We start from the raw sequence: 9,445 nt of genomic DNA, 5'->3' as shown, positions 1-9,445 counted from the left end.
GAATTCTTTACATTCTGTCTTTGCCTCTTTGTTCTTAATCTCTAAGTAGTTTTGGGGTAAAAACAGTCTATTACAAAGGCAAATAATAAAGTGTTAAACAGTGGAAAACTTACTTTGTCCAGAGGTTATTTGGTCTGGCCTAGTATGGCCTCTTTGGTAACTATTCCTTTTGTTGAGTTGAAATCTGTCTTTCTGTGGCTTCCACTTATTGAGCCTGGTTCTAACCCAGGACCACATAGAACAAATCCAAATGATCTTATGGCCCTTGAATATTCTGAGGCAGTTAGCATGTGTGATCAGAAGTCACTGAACTCATGAATATCGTGTGCTTAGCACAGTGCTGGCTCATGGTAGCATCTCATAACTGGTAGCTGTTATTAGTAGTTGAACTATCACATTGCCTTTGAGCCCTTTTTTCATAAGACAAGCCCTTTTAGGAAAGTTTGCTGTTGTCACGGAACTAACCAAAACAGAGGTCTCCACTTAATCATATCAATAGTTTTAGTGTAAATGTTAGACATTAGGGAGCTGGACAACTGGAGTTGTCCTTCCTCTACGCTCCACTACTGCACCTTATTTTTATTGAGTGCCAGATCATCCTTGAAGAGTTGGGTCACGTTATCTCCTCTTTGAATCTCTTTCCCCTCCTCCAAGGAGAAGTGACCACTCAATTTCTTCCCTTGAATTAAGACTGAATACGTCTCTATTTCTTTTTGATTGCTCCCCCCACTATCTAGAATGCTGAACTACTCTTGGTATCTGTGGTGTTAAGCAAAATACCAAGAACATAGCATGTGATAAATATTTATTAAAGGAATTATAGCATTTTGAGGTATCAGTTTACATAATATTCATTCATTTATTTATTCATGCCATATTATCTTTACTTAAGTACAAAAACTTCTCCAATCATGTCACCTAGACATCATTTTACCCACTGGTCTGTTTGGCCACCCTTCTCTTGTCTCTGTCTTCAGAATGGTGTGGCAGATATCTTCTCTTTGGGAAAGAAAAAAATCCATATTTTGTTGCCTTTGCCAATAACAAAAATGTTGGAGAACCAGGTTGCAAAGCTGTTGCCATTGGCATCTTTCACATGAATCACATCAAAAACACCAGAGTGTCTCTCTCTGTTGGTGAGCACACCAATTCTTCCCAGGCTAGTACCTTTGATCACCAGACACAGGTTACCAGTCAAACTGGATGAAGTTAGTAGTTGCCACTTTTCAAATCAATCTGAATGATGTTGTTCACTTTGATGAGGGAGTACAGGTAGTGGATTGTTGTGAATATCATAGGTCACCAGATGAGCGATTCCTTTTGTGCCCTCAAAGATCTTTCTCATTTTGCACAATTTGTGCTTGGCCTCCTTAGGTGTAATACGATGGACAGCAAAGCCACCCTTGTTGTCATAGATCAGATGGAAATTCTCTACAGGCTTATTAAGGCTGATGACATCCATAAAGGTAGGTTACATCATTTCAAGTAAGGCTATATCAATCTTAATGAACCACGGCATACAGATCTTCTTTACTTCATCTCCTGCTAAGGCATACTGAAATCTGTTCCTTAGGAAAATGATGAGAAGGAGACATTTTCTCAGCTTGTGGGGACTTGTAGATGGACAAAGAGCAGACACACTGATCAGTTTATCCAGTATCCAATGCTTTGGAGCACTACATGCTTCAGATGCTTCTTGGGACCAAGAGCCATGGCATGAAAAGAGGACCACCCTCTTCCAGTGCATTGATGAAATAGCTAAGTTACAACATTTTTAGAGCTGGATGGAAATTTTAAAGATATATCCATGCCTCATTCCTCCATTTCAGTGGTTTTCAACCTTGCCTTTATTGAAAGGCACTGGGGAATTAAAAAAACTCCTGAGTACTGAGTCCTACCCACAGAGCTTCCCATGTAATTGGCCTGGGGTGCAGCTTGGGCATCAAGATTCTAAGTGTCATATCTTAGGTTGCTTATTCCAGTGTGCTGATTTCTGTGGATGAAGAAACACACTTCCAGAGAAGTCATGTATCTTGCTCACGTTCCATGGTGGGTGAAAGTGAGCAAAGGACTCAGGTCTCCTGGCATCTGTCATAACACACTATAGCGTACAGGTAGTAACTATTTATTTTTGCCTCAAACAGATACTCCTCTCCACTGAGGCCTTGAGGAGCAGCCCCAAGTTCATAGGCACAGCAAAGCCTGTTCACCTTCCAATTTTAGGACAAAAATTAGAAAGCAGCTTTCATAATTCTGTTTCTCAAATATCACCAAATAGTAATATTTTTGTGTGGAAAAATAGTATCACTTTCCTCATTGACGTTTCAGTAAAGGGAATAGTAGTACTTTTTATGATGTGTACTACCCACCCCCCATCCCCAGACTTCATAAAAGTAACTTCATTTTGAATGAAAGCAAAATACAGGCTGTAAACTTTTAAATTTATGGCTGAATTGGCCTTTGTCTGTAAAGGATGTTTACCAGCAACCTAGGATACAATGCTTAAGGCAGATTGTTTTGACCTCCACCTTAGATGAGGGGGACCAGCATTGGACACCCTCCAAATGCTTCTCCAAACATCCTAAAACTTGCCTGAGTGGTATTTTTTACTGATATCACTCTTCTAGATCCACCGTTAACCATCAGGCCAACCCACTTACAGAAAGTAGGGGAGTACGTTCTGGTTATCTATGCCTGGTGCAACAGATTACCCTGAAACCCGGCAACTTCAAACAGCGACTATTTTATTAGGTCTGTGATTTTGAGGAGTGGGGCAGGGCTCAGCTAGGTAATTCCTCAGTTCCAAGAGACATTGCTTGAGGTCACTCAGAGGTAATCAGCTGGAAGTCAGGCTACTCTGGAGAAAGGAAGGCAGCTTCACTTGCCTGTCTGGCTCCTTTCCCATTTACTTTTTTGTAATGAAGTACAGTTGATTTGCAATGTTGTATTAGTTTCTGGTATACAGCATAGTGATTCAGTTATATATATATACATACATATTCTTTTTCATGTTCTTTTTCACTATAGGTTGCTACAAGCCATTGAATATAGTTACCTGTGCTCTATACAGTAGAACCTTGTCGTTGCTTGTTTGGCTCCTGCAGGGATTCTTGGGAGGTCAGGATCAGCCGGGTCTGTCAACCAGTGCACCTACAATGGCCTCCCCTGTGAGGGTCTCAAGGTATTAGGACTAGAACAGCTTTCTCCTCCTCCTTCTTATTCCTCTTCTGTTTCCTCTTCTTCTTTTCTTTTAAAATATGTGATATCACTTGCCAATTTTTCTTGTTTTTTTTTATTGTGGTAAAATATACATAACATAAAATTTACCTTTTTAACCATTTTAAAGTTTCAGTTCAGTGGCATTACGTACACTCACAATGTAGTACAATCATCTATTTCCAAATTTTTTTCATTGCCCCACACAGAAACCCTGCACCCATTAGGCAATAACTCCCCATTCCTCATGCCTTCCCCCTCCCCAGCCTCTGGTATCCTCTAATCTACTTTCTGTCTCTATGAATTTGCCTATTCTAGGTACATTGTATAAGTGGAATCATACAATATCTATCCTTTTGTTTTTAACTTACTTCACTTAGCATAATATCTTTAAAGTTCATCAACATTGCAGCAAGTGTCAGAACCGCATTTCTTCTTATGGCTGAATCCTAGTCCATTGTATACATACCACCTTTTGTTTATCCATTCATCTGTTGATAGACACTTGGGTTGTTTCCACCTTTCGACTATCATGAATAATGCTGCTATAAATATGAATGTACAAATATCTGTTCAGGTCCCTGCTTTCAATTCTTTTGGGTATATACCTAGAGTGGAATGACTGGACCATATGGTATTTCTGTGTTTAGCTTTTTCAGGAGTCATCAAACTGTCCTCCAGAGCGGCTGCACCAATTTTACGTTCTTATAATCAATACATGAGTGTTCCAGTTTCTATACATCTTCACCAATATATTTTATTTTCTGTTTTTTTTTAAATAGTAATTATTCTAATGGGTGTGAAGTGGTATCTCATTGTGGTTTCGATACACATTTTCCTAATAACTAGTGATGTTGAGCATCTGTTGATGTGCTTATTGGTGATCTGTGTATCTTCTTTGGAGAAATGTTTATTAAAGTCTTTTGCCCACTTTAAAATGGAGTTATTTGTTGTTGTTTTAAGCTGTATATTTGGATCTCTTACATGCCAGTTTATGGTGTTCAGGAAGAAGATTCCAAGAGACCCAGGTGGATGCTGCAAGACTTCTTATGACTTAGCTTCAGAAGTCCTAGGGCCTCACTTCTGCTGTATTTCATAGGTCATGAGGTCATCAAGTTCAGCCCAGATTCTAGGGGGTGGGGGGAAGCTAGCAAAAATTCTGTGGTCATCTTTAATCTAACAGAGTACAAGGGTAAAATTAGCTGAAATAATTCAATTGTTTGAATAACAATAGTAATAATAATGAATGCTGCTACAACTTTGGATTAATACAGCTCCTTTTCTTCTGAAGTCCTGGAGTGCTTTCACTCATAGAAGCTTTCACCCTGGCATTTTTACATATTTTAGAGACCTTTAATTGTGATACAGAGATTAGCACAGTTACTTGATTTTTAAAATCACTTAGCCGATTTGCTTGATAATGATGAGTTGAGGCAGAAGACCTGGGTTTCAATTTTGGTTCTGTCATTAACTGGCTGACTGCCCTCTCCTGGGGGATGAGCTGGATGTCCTCTAAATTGTCTTCTAGCTCAAAAACAGTATTATTTTTAAGACAGAAGATGAACTGATCAAGAATCAGGATGTAGAAAATGTCTAAGTACAGGGCAATTTGTTGCCTAGAAATATTCCCATGTGTCATTTATTCACTGGGACAGAGAAATAACTTCAGCTTAATGGCAATTATTATAATAAGATTAAAAAACAGCATCAGTAAAAACACATACACAGTTATGATAGGAGCTGAAGGAGGGCTGCAGAAATGTCTTGCAACCTTGAGGCAAAGGGCAAGCAGATAAGAAAGAGAGCAACTGAAGCATTATGTTGTACACCAGAAATTGATGCAACTTTGAAAACTGACTATACGTCAATAAAAAAGAAAGTGAAACAAAGAAAAAAATAGAACAGTTCGCAGTTCAGCCAGGTGCAAAAGAACAAGAAATATGGCTTTCTGCATCAAAGCCTTTGTCTAAGAGTGGTATATAGCAGTAAGATCTGCAAACAATGGCTAAATCCATAACACAAAATACTCAGAAATAGCGTAGTGGTGGGGTGAGGAGAAAAGGCCCCAAGCATTTACAGTATATGTTTTTCATATGCCAAGGACAAAGCCATTTGTTTTATTCTGAAGATGTTTTATATATTTCATAGGCAACCACATGGGTAAGCACTTTCCACTACTTCCTGTTTTACAAATGAGGAAACTGATGCTTAGCATTCTGCACATGATCCCATAGGCCTGGGAAATACCAAAGCTTGTTGTTTTTCCTACAGTAAGCTGCCTGCAGTAAGCCCAGATACCATAATTACAGGAGAAAACTGTTTGGAAAAAAAATTCTCATTAGTAGACTTAGTCCTCTCAGCATTAGAAGGTAATCACCATCGATTTTATAGGCTCCATTTGAAAATGAAGAGAATATATCCTCTCCAGCTTGGTTTGGAGGATAACTCACTAGCTGTTTCTGATTCCTTGCAAAATTCTCCACTACTATCTGATTACTTCATGTAGAGAAGAATGATCCTTAATAGAACTGATGATTTTAGTGATTTGAGTAAGGTAGTTCTTTAAAAAGCATGCAGCTATGGGTGGATCTCGACATCTGCACAGACTCTAGAGCAGATGAGTTTCCTGTTCTTCTCCTGTGCCAACAGGGCCCCTGCTTTGTACTACTGCAGGATCTCAGGCCCCTAGGTTTCCATGGCTCTCCCCTAGGGCAAGGGGCCTTTGTTTCTACCTTTTCCCCAGAAGCCGTGGATCTTTGCCTGGGTCCCTGTATGGGGGACTTTCTACTCTCCTCCTGCCCCTTACGTGCTCAAAACTTTTGCTTTATATCAGAAGGTTGTGGGGAAGTGGGCTGTGTTTCACACCTTTCCCCCACTGCGAGATGATCATTGCCTAAAGGAGACTCTCTCCTACCTCTTGCTCTTCCCCTAATCTTTCTTGTGATCACCTGGTGGATAAGAGCTTGGAAACAAGCACAGTGTTCCTTGTGGAATTCTAGGGTTCCTACTTATTCAAAACTGATACACCAGGCCACATCTGGCCTTTAAGAATTTGTTAAAAGTTTAGCTGTTTTCTTCTTACCTACCTTAATGGTGGCTCTCCATCCTTCCATGCTGTGCCCAAGGTAAAATTTTAACTTTTTTTGGTTTGTTTTGGGGGAGGGGAAATTAGGTTTATTTATTTTTAGAGGAGGTACTGGGAATTGAACCCAGGACTATGTGCATGCTAAGCATGTGCTCTAGCACTTGACCTATATCCTCCCCATTCCCAAGGTAAAATTTTATATGTTCCCCTTTTTCTTTCGAGGCACTTGTCACTCTTTAGAATTTAGTTCATTTAGTTGCCTTGTGGTCTCTAGTGGATTAAAAAAAATTATGTTTTTGTAGATTAGCTGGGTTCTTCTTGTTCTTGGGATGAAAGTTATGTTCTCTTGAAGCTTTCTAGACCTGAAGCAGAAGTAGTACTCTAGACGATATTAAAAAAAAAAAAACTTTTGTTTTATGGAAATTTCTCAAACATTTAAAAAAATAGAGAGAAGAGTAAGTGCTCACTACCCAGCTTCTGCAAGACTTTATCATTGACATTCTTCCATATCAATACATACAGACCCACTTCATTCTTTTTAGCAGCAGTATAGTATCAGAATACTTCAGTTTATATAACCATTTCCACACTGATGGCTAGTTAAATCATCTCTAACTAATAACATTGCTTCAAAATTTTTTGGTACATATTTCTCTGTGTTCTAGTTTCTTATTTCAGATGGATTCGTAAAAGTGGATTCAATGGGTCAAAGGTTATGTATAGTTTACATTTTGATAGATAATGTCCAATTATCATTCCAAAAAACTTGTCCCACATATATTCACACCAAACATTGTATGAGCAGCACCAAAAATCTTAACCTAATTTAAAATTCTGAAGCTACATATTCTAAAGAAAATGATAAAGCAATTAAGTTTCCAGTTTGATATATTGAAAGACATTCTCACCACAAGTCTATTTGCCATTTCAAAAGAGAACTTCGTAGAAGAAAGTGAACTTTAGTTTTTATTCTTTTAGTCCAGTATTTAGAGATGAAGCTATTTGCTATTTAAATGCAATTCACCAAAATTTACATGAACAACAATTCTGGTTTCTGTTAGATCCCTATTCTTGTATATTAGTGACTTTAGTAAGGGTGATGGTTTATGTCATAAGTAAAGAGTGTGCTTCACTCTTGGTGCTAAAGGAAAAGTGGCTAAATAACATTCTGTAGCTTCTAGTATAAAAAAGAGAATAATATAAAACAAAGATTTGCTTAAATTCTTATAATTCTAATTATTTTAAATTCTAGCATCTCATACAAGTTTTTTCATTCAGTAAATATTTATATTTAGCTCCTACAATATGCACATGTATTCTGCTGTGTATTGAGAAGATTAAAAATTAGATATGATTCCTTTTTCTAAGAACTTTTATGCATATAAATACATATACTTAGAGGAAAGTATCCATCTATTCATCCATTCATCTACTCACTCACTCATTTAATAAACATGTGTCTCTAGTGTATATTCTGTTGTAATGATGCAATGGGAACTCAAAGTTGAATAAAAGATGATCCCTGTCCTTAAGGAAGGACAAGCTAGTGAAGAAATAGACATGTTCATGTCTTACTAGGGGATTGAGAAGGCTTTCCAAGCCAGGTGGAATTATAGATGTTTGAAGGGTATGTCGGATTTCCAGGCAGAGGAAATATGAGATATGTTGGGCAAAGCATGCAGGTGTAGAAGTGCACTGGAAAACAGGTTGAAAGGGGAGGTGGAGTGACACAGCAGATACTGATATTGAAATTGGAAAAAAGTTGGCTAGAATTAGTTAGGAGAAAGAGTATCATTCTGGGTAACAATGGTTAGAGAAGAATTCATGGAGAAGGGGGAAGTAATTTCCCAGGTAGACTGCAGGTACAAAAAAATACCAGAGGCAGAGGGAACAGCATGAGCATAGCTTTGGAGTTGACCGGGAGCCTAGTGTTCTTAGGGGTAAAATGAGTAGATATATGTTGGAAACTGGAAGTATCTAACATTGTTTCACATTCTTTCCTGCTTCAGAGTTTTCATGTAGGCTATTTTCTCTGTCAAGAATCCTCTTTGCCTATAATAGAGTGCTTTTGGTAGCCATTAACAAAAAACCCAAGATGAATGCACCAGAAGTTGGTTTTAAATTCATAATACCGTTAGGGCACTGTTTCACTGTTATATTCCTGATTCTTCTCTCTCCTGTATGTTGGCTTTATTGTCTTTCTTTCTTTCTTTTGTTGGCTTTATTTTCAAGCTGGCTTTTCTCATGGTAGAGAAATGACTGCCACTAGCTCACAGGCTACATGTTCTCATTTACATCCAGGAAGAGAAAACAGCTCTTTCTCTTTCACCTTCAGACAGAAGTCCTGACCTTCATTCTGATTAATCCAGCTTGGGTCACATGCCCATGATGAACCAGTTACTTCAACCTGCATTTTGTCATATACTGATTGGCTTAAGCCAGTCCGACTTTGAACCAATCACTATGGCAAGGAGATTTGATTGGACCAATCTGGGCCCAATCTTTGAGATGAGGGTGGGTTCTATACCAGCCCAAACCTGTGGCAGTGTACTTCATGTTAGGGGTGGGGAGAGGGAATGGCAAAGTCCACTCCATTCCTCCACTAGATTGCCTAGCCAAATCATAATCTTTCTTTAATTCTCATCTTAAATGTCAGGTTTGCCGAGAGATTTTCCTAATCTCCCAAACTAAATTAGAGGATTTTCCTTACAGCTCCCAAACTAAATTAGAATCTTCCTATTCTAGCTAAATGGTTCCCTATAATTTTCCTTCATAAAACTTATCACCTTTAATTGATACACTTATTTGTGTGTTTATTTGTTAAAAGTCTGGTTCCTCCAGTAGACTCTAAGCTTTATGAGAACAGGGATCATGACTTTTCCTCAGCATAGGTCTCTAGCTGGTACATAATAGGCACTCTATAAAAATGTGTGAAATGAATGAATGGATTCATATCAATTCCTATTAGATAAGGAGTAATCTTACTTTGATCAGCTTCAAAATTGCTATTGTGCCGGGAAGGGGGAACATAAAAGTGAATGTTAAGTTTGGAGCTATGCTACAATGTGACCCCAAACTGAAAAGGACCATGTACAACAGATAACGTACTCCAGGAATTACATGGATTAAAAGACTCACTGTTAT

The 9,445-nt window shown here is 38.3% G+C and overlaps 1 pseudogene; it reads right to left on the bottom strand.

Moving 5' to 3' along the window:
- Positions 1–930: 930 nt before the first annotated feature.
- LOC102523273 lies at positions 931–1,713 on the bottom strand (annotated as a pseudogene).
- Positions 1,714–9,445: the final 7,732 nt, after the last annotated feature.

This window comes from Camelus ferus, chromosome 5 (assembly GCF_009834535.1).
Source record: "Camelus ferus isolate YT-003-E chromosome 5, BCGSAC_Cfer_1.0, whole genome shotgun sequence".
Lineage (NCBI taxonomy): Eukaryota > Metazoa > Chordata > Mammalia > Artiodactyla > Camelidae > Camelus > Camelus ferus.
This window is presented reverse-complemented; position numbering and strand designations above follow the sequence as displayed.